Source organism: Colletes latitarsis, unplaced genomic scaffold, assembly GCF_051014445.1.
Source record: "Colletes latitarsis isolate SP2378_abdomen unplaced genomic scaffold, iyColLati1 scaffold0023, whole genome shotgun sequence".
Taxonomy (NCBI): Eukaryota; Metazoa; Arthropoda; class Insecta; order Hymenoptera; family Colletidae; genus Colletes; species Colletes latitarsis.
The window spans coordinates 3,088,544-3,099,230 of NW_027488373.1; positions in this window are offsets into that span (position 1 = coordinate 3,088,544).

Below are 10,687 nucleotides of genomic sequence, written 5' to 3' on the forward strand. Positions count from 1 at the left end.
CCAGATGGGGGCATATCCCAGACCTAACCCAGACCTAACCGGTGTTATCCTCTAAAACATTGATCGAAACCAGGTTTAATTGACTGCTTCAGTGTGTTACCACATTACTACGTGAGTCAAACACGAAAAAAACCCAGGATCTGGCCAACAAGTATGCGAAGAAGGCAAAATCATGAGCCAGATACGGGCACATCCCAGACCTAACCCAGACCTAACCGGTGCTATCCTCTAAAATATTGATCGAAAGCAGGTTTAATTGACTGCTTCAGTGTGTTACCACATTATTGCGTGATCCAAACACGAAAAAAACCCAGGATCTGGCCAACAAGTATGCGAAGAAGGCAAAATCATGAGCCAGATGCGGGCATAACCCAGACCTAACCCAGACCTAACCGGTGTTGTCCTCTAAAATATTGATCGAAACCACGTTTAATTGACTGCTTCAGTGTGTTAGCACATTACTACGTGATTCAAAGACGAAAAAAACCCAGGATCTGGCCAACAAGTATGCGAAGAAGGCGAAAGTATAAGCCAGATGGGCGCATATCCCAATCCTAACCCAGACCTAACCGGTGTTATCCTCCAAAATATTGATCTAAACCAGGGTTAATTGACTGCTTCAGTGTGTTACCACATTACTACGTGATTCAAACACGAAAAAAACCCAAGATCTGGCCAAGAAGTATGCGAAGAAGGCAAAATCATGAGCCAGATGCGGGCATAACCCAGACCTAACCCAGACCTAACCGGTGTCATCCTCTAAAATATTGATCGAAACCAGGTTTAATTGACTGCTTCAGTGTGTTACCACATTACTACGTGATTCAAAGACGAAAAAACCCAGGATCTAGCCAACAAGTTTGCGAAAAGGGCGAAAGTATAAGCCAGATGCGCGCATATCCCAGACCTAACCCAGACCTAACCGGTGTTATCCTTTAAAATATTGGTCGAAACCAGGTTTAATTGACTGCTTCAGTGTGTTACCACATTACTACGTGATTCAAAGACGAAAAGCCCAGGATCTAGCCAACAAGTTTGCGAAAAAGGCGAAAGTATAAGCCAGATGCGCGCATATCCCGGACCTAACCCAGACCTAACCGGTGTTATCCTCCAAGATATTGATCGAAACCAGGGTTAATTGACTGCTTCAGTGTGTTACCACATTACTACGTGATTCAAAGACGAAAGAACCCAGGATCTGGCCAACAAGTATGCGAAGATGGCAAAATCATGAGCCAGATGCGGGCATAACCCAGACCTAACCCAGACCTAACCGGTGTTATCCTCTAAAATATCGGTCGAAACCAGTTTTAATTGACTGCTTCAGTGTGTTACCACATTAATACGTGATTCAAACACGAAAAAAACCCAGGATCTGGCCAACAAGTATGCGAAGAATGCAAAATCATTAGCCAGATGGGGGCATATCCCAGACCTAACCCAGACCTAACCGGTGTTATCCTCTAAAACATTGATCGAAACCAGGTTTAATTGACTGCTTCAGTGTGTTACCACATTACTACGTGATTCAAACACGAAAAAAACCCAGGATCTGGCCAACAAGTATGCGAAGAAGGCAAAATCATGAGCCAGATACGGGCACATCCCAGACCTAACCCAGACCTAACCGGTGCTATCCTCTAAAATATTGATCGAAAGCAGGTTTAATTGACTGCTTCAGTGTGTTACCACATTATTGCGTGATCCAAACACGAAAAAAACCCAGGATCTGGCCAACAAGTATGCGAAGAAGGCAAAATCATGAGCCAGATGCAGGGCATAACCCAGACGAAACCCAGACCTAACCGGTGTTATCGGCTAAAATACTGTCCGAATCCAGGTTTAATGGACTGTTTCTGTGTGGTACTACATTACTACGTGATTCAAACACGAGAAAAACCCATGATCTGGCCAAGAAGTATGCGAAGAAGGCAAAATCATGAGCCAGATGCGGGCATAACCCAGACCTAACCCAGACCTAACCGGTGTTATCCTCTGAAATATTGGTCGAAACCAGGTTTAATTGACTGCTTCAGTGTGTTACCACATAACTACGTGATTCAAATACGAAAAAAACCCAGGATCTGGCCAACATGTATGCGAAGAAGGCAAAATCATGAGCCAGATGCGGGCACATCCCAGACCTAACCCAGACCTAACCGGTGTTATCCTCTAAAATATTGATCGAAACCAGGTTTAATTGACTGCTTCAGTGTGTTACCACATTACTACGTGATTCAAACACGAAAAAAACCCAGGATCTGGCCAACAACTATGCGAAGAAGGCAAAACCATGAGCCAGATGCGGGCATAACCTAGACGAAACCCAGACCTAACCGGTGTTATCGGCTAAAATACTGTCCGAATCCAGTTTTAATGGACTGTTTCTGTGTGGTACTACATTACTACGTGATTCAAACCCGAAAAAAACTCAGGATCTAGCCAACAAGTTTGCGAAGAAGGCAAAATCATGAGCCAGATGCGGGCACATCCCAGACCTAACCCAGACCTAACCGGTGTTATCCTCTAAAATATTGATCGAAACCAGGTTTAATTGACAGCTTCAGTGTGTTACCACATTATTACGTGATTCAAACACGAAAAAAACCCGGGATCTGGCCAACAAGTATGCGAAGAAGGCAAAATCATGAGCCAGATGCGGGCATAACCCAGACCTAACCCAGACCTAACCGGTGTTGTCCTCTAAAATATTGATCGAAACCAGGTTTAATTGACAGCTTCAGTGTGTTACCACATTACTACGTATTTCAAACACGAAAAAAACCCAGGATCTAGCAAATAAGTTTGCGAAAAGGGCGAAAGTATAAGCCAGATGCGGGCATAACCCAGACCTAACCCAGACCTAACTGGTGTCGTCCGCAAAAATATTGATCGAAACCAGGTTTAATTGACTGCTTCAGTGTGTTACCACATTACTACGTGATTCAAACACGGAAAAAACCCAGGATCTGCCCAACAAGTATGCGAAGAAGGCAAAATCATTAGCCAGATGCGGGCATATCCCAGACCTAACCCAGACCTAACCGGTGTTACCCTGCAAAATATTGATCGAAACCAGGGTTAATTGACTGCTTCAGTGTGTTAGCACATTACTACGTGATTCAAAGACGAAAAAACCCAGGATCTAGCCAACAAGTTTGCGAAAAGGGCGAAAGTATAAGCCAGATGCGCGCATATCCCAGACCTAACCCAGACCTAACCGGTGTTATCCTCCAAAATATTGGTCGAAACCAGGTTTAGTTGACTGCTTCAGTGTGTTACCACATTACTACGTGATACAAAGACGAAAAAACCCAAGATCTAGCCAATAAGTTTGCGAAAAGGGCGAAAGTATAAGCCAGATGCGGGCATAACTTAGACCAAACCCAGACCTAACCGGTGTTGTCCTCAAAATTATTGATCGAAACCAGGTTTAATTGACTGCTTCAGTGTGATACCACATTACTACGTGATTCAAACACGGAAAAAACCCAGGATCTGGCCAACAAGTTTGCGAAAAAGGCGAAAGTATAAGCCAGATGCGCGCATATCCCAGACCTAACCCAGACCTAACCGGTGTTATCCTCTAAAATATTTATCGAAACCGGGTTTAATTGACTGCTTCAGGGTGTTACCACATTACTACGTGATTCAAACACGAAAAAAACCCAAGATCTGGCCAACAAGTATGCGAAGAAGGCAAAATCATGAGCCAGATGCGGGTATAACCCAGACGAAACCCAGACCTAACCGGTGTTATCCTCTAAAATACTGTCCGAAACCAGGTTTAATGGTCTGTTTCTGTGTGGTACCACATTACTACGAGATTCAAACCCGAAAAAAACCCAGGATCTAGCCAACAAGTTCGCGAAAAGGGCAAAAGTATAAGCCAGATGTGCGCATATCGCAGACCTAACCCAGACCTAACCGGTGTTATCCTCTAAAATATTGATCGAAACCAGGTTTAATAGACTGCTTCAGTGTGTTACCACATTACTACGTGATTCAAACACGGAAAAAACCCAGGATCTGGCTCAAGTATGCGAAGAAGGCAAAATCATGAGCCAGATGCGGGCATAACCCAGACGAAACCCAGACCTAACCGGTGTTATCGGCTAAAATACTGTCCGAATCCAGGTTTAATGGACTGTTTCTGTGTGGTACTACATTACTACGTGAGTCAAACACGAAAAAAACCCAGGATCTGGCCAACAAGTATGCGAAGAAGGCAAAATCATGAGCCAGATACGGGCACATCCCAGACCTAACCCAGACCTAACCGGTGCTATCCTCTAAAATATTGATCGAAAGCAGGTTTAATTGACTGCTTCAGTGTGTTACCACATTATTGCGTGATCCAAACACGAAAAAAACCCAGGATCTGGCCAACAAGTATGCGAAGAAGGCAAAATCATGAGCCAGATGCGGGCATAACCCAGACCTAACCCAGACCTAACCGGTGTTATCCTCTAAAATATTGATCAAAACCAGGTTTAATTGACTGCTTCAGTGTGTTACCACATTACTACGTGATTCAAACACGAAAAAAACCCAAGATCTGGCCAACAAGTATGCGAAGAAGGCAAAATCATGAGCCAGATGCGGGCATAACCCAGAACTAACCCAGACATAACCGGTGTTATCCTCTAAAATATTGGTCGAAACCAGGTTTAATTGACTGCTTCAGTGTGTTACCACATTACTTCGTGATTCAAAGACGAAAAAACCCAGGATCTAGCCAACAAGTTTGCGAAAAAGGCGAAAGTATAAGCCAGATGCGCGCATATCCCTGGCCTAACCCAGACCTAACCGGTGTTATCCTCCAAAATATTGATCGAAACCAGAGTTAATTGACTGCTTCAGTGTGTTACCACATTACTACGTGATTCAAACACGGAAAAAACCCAGGATCTGGCCAACAAGTTTGCGAAAAAGGCGAAAGTATAAGCCAGATGCGCGCATATCCCAGACCTAACCCATACCTAACCGGTGCTATCCTCTAAAATATTGATCGAAAGCAGGTTTAATTGACTGCTTCAGTGTGTTACCACATTATTGCGTGATTCAAAGACGAAAAAACCCAGGATCTGGCCAACAAGTATGCGAAGAAGGCAAAATCATGAGCCAGATGCGGGCATAACCCAGACGAAACCCAGACCTAACCGGTGTTATCGGCTAAAATACTGTCCGAATCCAGGTTTAATGGACTGATTCTGTGTGGTACTACATTACTACGTGATTCAAACGCGAAAAAAACCCAGGATCTGGCCAACAAGTATGCGAAGAAGGCAAAATCATGAGCCATATGCGGGCATAACCCAGACCTAACCCAGACCTAACCGGTGTTGTCCTCTAAAATATTGATCGAAACCAGGTTTAATTGACTGCTTCAGTGTGTTACCACATTACTACGTGATTCAAACACGAAAAAAACCCAAGATCTGGCCAAGAAGCATGCGAAGAAGGCAAAATCATGAGCCAGATGCGGGCATAACCCAGACCTAACCGGTGTTATCCTCTGAAATATTGGTCGAAACCAGGTTTAGTTGACTGCTTCAGTGTGTTACCACATAACTACGTGATTCAAATACGGAAAAAACCCAGGATCTGGCCAACATGTATGCGAAGAAGGCAAAATCATGAGCCAGATGCGGGCACATCCCAGACCTAACCCAGACCTAACCGGTGTTATCCTCTAAAATATTGATCGAAACCAGGTTTAATTGACTGCTTCAGTGTGTTACCACATTACTACGTGATTCAAACACGAAAAAAACCCAGGATCTGGCCAACAAGTAGGCGAAGAAGGCAAAATCATGAGCCAGATGCGGGCATATCCCAGACCTAACCGGTGTTATCCTCTGAAATATTGGTCGAAACCAGGTTTAATTGACTGCTTCAGTGTGTTACCACATAACTACGTGATTCAAATACGAAAAAAACCCAGGATCTGGCCAACATGTATGCGAAGAAGGCAAAATCATGAGCCAGATGCGGGCACATCCCAGACCTAACCCAGACCTAACCGGTGTTATCCTCTAAAATATTGATCGAAACCAGGTTTAATTGACTGCTTCAGTGCGTTACCACATTACTACGTGATTCAAACACGAAAAAAGCCAAGATCTGGCCAAGAAGCATGCGAAGAAGGCAAAATCATGAGCCAGATGCGGGCATAACCCAGACGAAACCCAGACCTAACCGGTGTTATCGGCTAAAATACTGTCCGAATCCAGGTTTGATGGACTGTTTCTGTGTGGTACTACATTACTACGTGATTCAATCCCGAAAAAAACTCAGGATCTAGCCAACAAGTTTGCGAAGAAGGCAAAATCATGAGCCAGATGCGGGCACATCCCAGACCTAACTCAGACCTAACCGGTGTTATCCTCTAAAATATTGATCGAAACCAGGTTTAATTGACAGCTTCAGTGTGTTACCACATTATTACGTGATTCAAACACGAAAAAAAACCCAGGATCTGGCCAACTAGTATGCGAAGAAGGCAAAATCATGAGCCAGATGCGGGCATATCCCAGACGAAACCCAGACCTAACCGGTGTTATCGGCTAAAATACTGTCCGAATCCAGGTTTAATGGACTGTTTCTGTGTGGTACTACATTACTACGTGATTCAAACAAGAAAAAAACCCAGGATCTAGCCAACAAGTATGCGAAGAGGGCAAAATCATGAGCCAGATTCGGGCACATCCCAAACCTAACCCAGACCTAACCGGTGTTATCCTCTAACATACTGTCCGAATCCAGGTTTAATGGACTGTTTCTGTATCGTACCACATTACTACGCGATTCAAACCCGAAAAAAACCCAGGATCTAGCCAACAAGTTTGGGAAAGTGGAGAAAGTATAAGCCAGATGCGCGCATAACCAAGACCTAACCCAGACCTAACCGGTGTTATCCTCTAAAATATTGATCGAAACCAGGTTAAATTGAATGCTTCAGTGTGTTACCACATTACTACGTGATTCAAACCCGAAAAAAACCCAGGATCTCTCCAACAAGTTTGCGAAAAAGGCGAAAGTATAGGCCAGATGCGCGCATATCCCAGACCTAACCCAGACCTAACAGGTGTTATCCTCCAAAATATTGATCGAAACCAGAGTTAATTGACTGCTTCAGTGTGTTACCACATTACTACGTGATTCAAACACGAAAAAAACCCAGGATCTGGCCAACAAGAATGCGAAGAAGGCCAAGTCATGAGCCAGGTGCGGGCATAACCCAGACCTAACCCAGACCTAACCGGTGTTGTCCTCTAAAATATTGATCGAAACCAGGTTTAATTGACTGCTTCAGTGTGTAACCACATTACTACGTGATTCAAACACGGAAAAAACCCAGGATCTGGCCAACAAGTTTGCGAAAAAGGCGAAAGTATAAGCCAGATGCGCGCATATCCCAGACCTAACCCAGACCTAACCGGTGTTATCCTCTATAATATTGATCGAAACCAGGTTTAATTGACTGCTTCAGCATGTTACAACATTACTACGAGATTCAAACACGAAAAAAACCCAGGATCTGGCCAACAAGTTTGCGAAAAGGGCAAAAGAATAAGCCAGATGTGCGCGTATCCTAGACCTAACCCAGACCTAACCGGTGTTATCCTCTAAAATATTGATCGAAACCAGGTTTAATAGACTGCTTCAGTGTGTTACCACATTACTACGTGATTCAAACCCGAAAAAAACCCAGGATCTCTCCAACAAGTTTGCGAAAAAGGCGAAAGTATAGGCCAGATGCGCGCATATCCCAGACCTAACCCAGACCTAACAGGTGTTATCCTCCAAAATATTGATCGAAACCAGAGTTAATTGACTGCTTCAGTGTGTTACCACATTACTACGTGATTCAAACACGAAAAAAACCCAGGATCTGTCCAACAAGAATGCGAAGAAGGCCAAGTCATGAGCCAGGTGCGGGCATAACCCAGACCTAACCCAGACCTAACCGGTGTTGTCCTCTAAAATATTGATCGAAACCAGGTTTAATTGACTGCTTCAGTGTGTTACCACATTACTACGTGATTCAAACACGGAAAAAACCCAGGATCTGGCCAACAAGTTTGCGAAAAAGGCGAAAGTATAAGCCAGATGCGCGCATATCCCAGACCTAACCCAGACCTAACCGGTGTTATCCTCTATAATATTGATCGAAACCAGGTTTAATTGACTGCTTCAGCATGTTACAACATTACTACGAGATTCAAACACGAAAAAAACCCAGGATCTGGCCAACAAGTTTGCGAAAAGGGCAAAAGAATAAGCCAGATGTGCGCGTATCCTAGACCTAACCCAGACCTAACCGGTGTTATCCTCTAAAATATTGATCGAAACCAGGTTTAATAGACTGCTTCAGTGTGTTACCACATTACTACGTGATTCAAACACGGAAAAAACCCAGGATCTGGCTCAAGTATGCGAAGAAGGCAAAATCATGAGCCAGATGCGGGCATAACCCAGACGAAACCCAGACCTAACCGGTGTTATCGGCTAAAATACTGTCCGACCCAGGTTTAATGGACTGTTTCTGTGTGGTGCTACATTACTACGTGATTCAAACCCGAAAAAAACCCAGGATCTGGCCAACAAGTATGCGAAGAAGGCAAAATCATGAGCCAGATGCGGGCATATCCCAGACCTAACCCAGACCTAACCGGTGTTATCCTCTAGAATATTGATCGAAACCAGGTTTAACTGACTGCTTCAGTGTGTTACCACATTACTACGTGATTCAAACACGGAAAAAACCCAGGATCTGGCCAACAAGTTTGCGAAAAAGGCGAAGGTATAAGCCAGATTCCCTCAGGGGCTGCCAGCCTTTCAGCTGCAGTACGGGCTTAACGAACCCGGGGTACCCGAGTCATACACACACCGTAAGCCTCCTGTTGGTCGTCACAACGACTCATTCACAATTCCCTATTGGTTTTGTGAATGGTACGTGACGGCAGGAGGAATGGGGGTCTTGGCTTAACCGCCTGGGCCACGAGTATGGCGACTCTATAAAATCGCCCTCCAATCCTAAGCTATGGTGCGCGGCGATGGGATGCATGGTTGGGGGAGAAGGCCCAATCCCAAGCGACCACCTCCGGGGAACCTGCCGAACCCCCGGAGTATATAGGCTTACCCGGGTAAGGCGGCTCTGCCCGGGCGGACCTTTTCTTCCGACCTGCTCGTGGGAATATTATGGAGTTCAATATTAAAACGGGGACGGGACGGGGTAAGTCAGAGGGGGAGGACGAAGGCGGTGTTGGGACTGGAGTGACGGCGCTCGCGCCGCCACCAGCGCCTGGCCCGGCTTCGTGGAAGGTGGAGGAGGACGACGAGACTGCGTCAGTCTCGTCCTTCTCCTCCACCAGGAGCCTCATAGGCTCTAAGAGGAAGAGGGCGGGGCAGGCCGTCGTCGAGGTGGGCGGGGCGATGAGCCCGTCGGTGAGGCTGAGTTGCCTCAGGGACGAGGTGACCGAGGAGATATCGGAGAGGATCTCCTCGTCCCTGAGGCGGGTGGAGAAAGTCGCCGCTGCCTGCGCCTTTAAGGGGCAGAAAAGCGGTGGCGCGGAGGCTCTGAAGGCCGCGGCGGAGGAAATGAGGGAGGCGGCGCGGGAGCTCAGAGGGCGGAACGCCCGTCTGCAGCTCCTGTTGGAGGAGGAGCGACAGGGGAGGAGGAGGGCAGAGGCGCTGTGGAACAGCGCGGCCCTCCCTCCCATCCTCCCTCCTCCTCCACCGCCGCGTCCCTCGGCGGAGGTTAATAAGCGGAGTGCGGCGGCAGTGGTGCGGGGCACCGCGGGCCCCTCCACCCGCACTCCACCCGTGAAGAAGTCCCCGTCCTCCTCAGAAGACGATCTTCTGAGGAGGATTGGGGACATGATTGATGGCAAGCTGGCCGCCTTCCGGGAGGAGCTCCTCGCCGGAAGAGCGGTCAGCAGGAAGGCGGTGCCTCCCCGACCTGTTCCGGTGCAGTCGGGGAAGGCAAAGAAGGGCGGAGTGAAGGCTCCGCCCAGCGTTGCGGCACCAGGGCCTCGGGTCGCGACCCCCAAGGGGGGTGGTGTACCCGTGGTCGCGGTGGTCGCGTCCTCCACGGCACCCTCCCAAGGGGGGGTGGCGTGGAGTGAGGTGGTGGGGCGGAAGGCGAAGCGGGCGGCGAGGAAGGCCTCGCAACCGCAGCCTCCGCCTCCGCCGGCGGCGGCCAAGGTAAAGGCCGCGAAGGTCGGGAAGGCACGACCAGGTCGTCCCCCAAAAACGGCAGCGGTGACGCTGACCGTTGCGCAGGGGGGCGACCTGACCCTCGCGGAGGCGATGCGGCTCGCCAGGGAGAATATCTCCCTGGAAGAGCTGGGCATCGCCTCCGTGAGGGCGAAGAGGGCCGTGACCGGGGGTCTCTTGCTGGAGATCCCCGGTGCAGAAGGCGGTGCGAAGGCGGATCGTCTCGCCCAGAGGCTCCGGGAGCAGCTGGGCGAGCGAGGTGTCCGGGTCGCCCGGCCCACGAAGCGCACGGAGATGCGCGTTTGTGGGCTGGACGACTCGGTCAGCGCACAGGATGTGTCCCGTGCCCTTGCGAGGGCGGGGGACTGTCCTGTGGAGGAGCTGCGGATCGGAGAGATCCGCAGGTCGCCCTCCGGCCTCGGGTCGGTGTGGGCCCGGTGCCCCCTCTCCGCCGCCCGTAAGG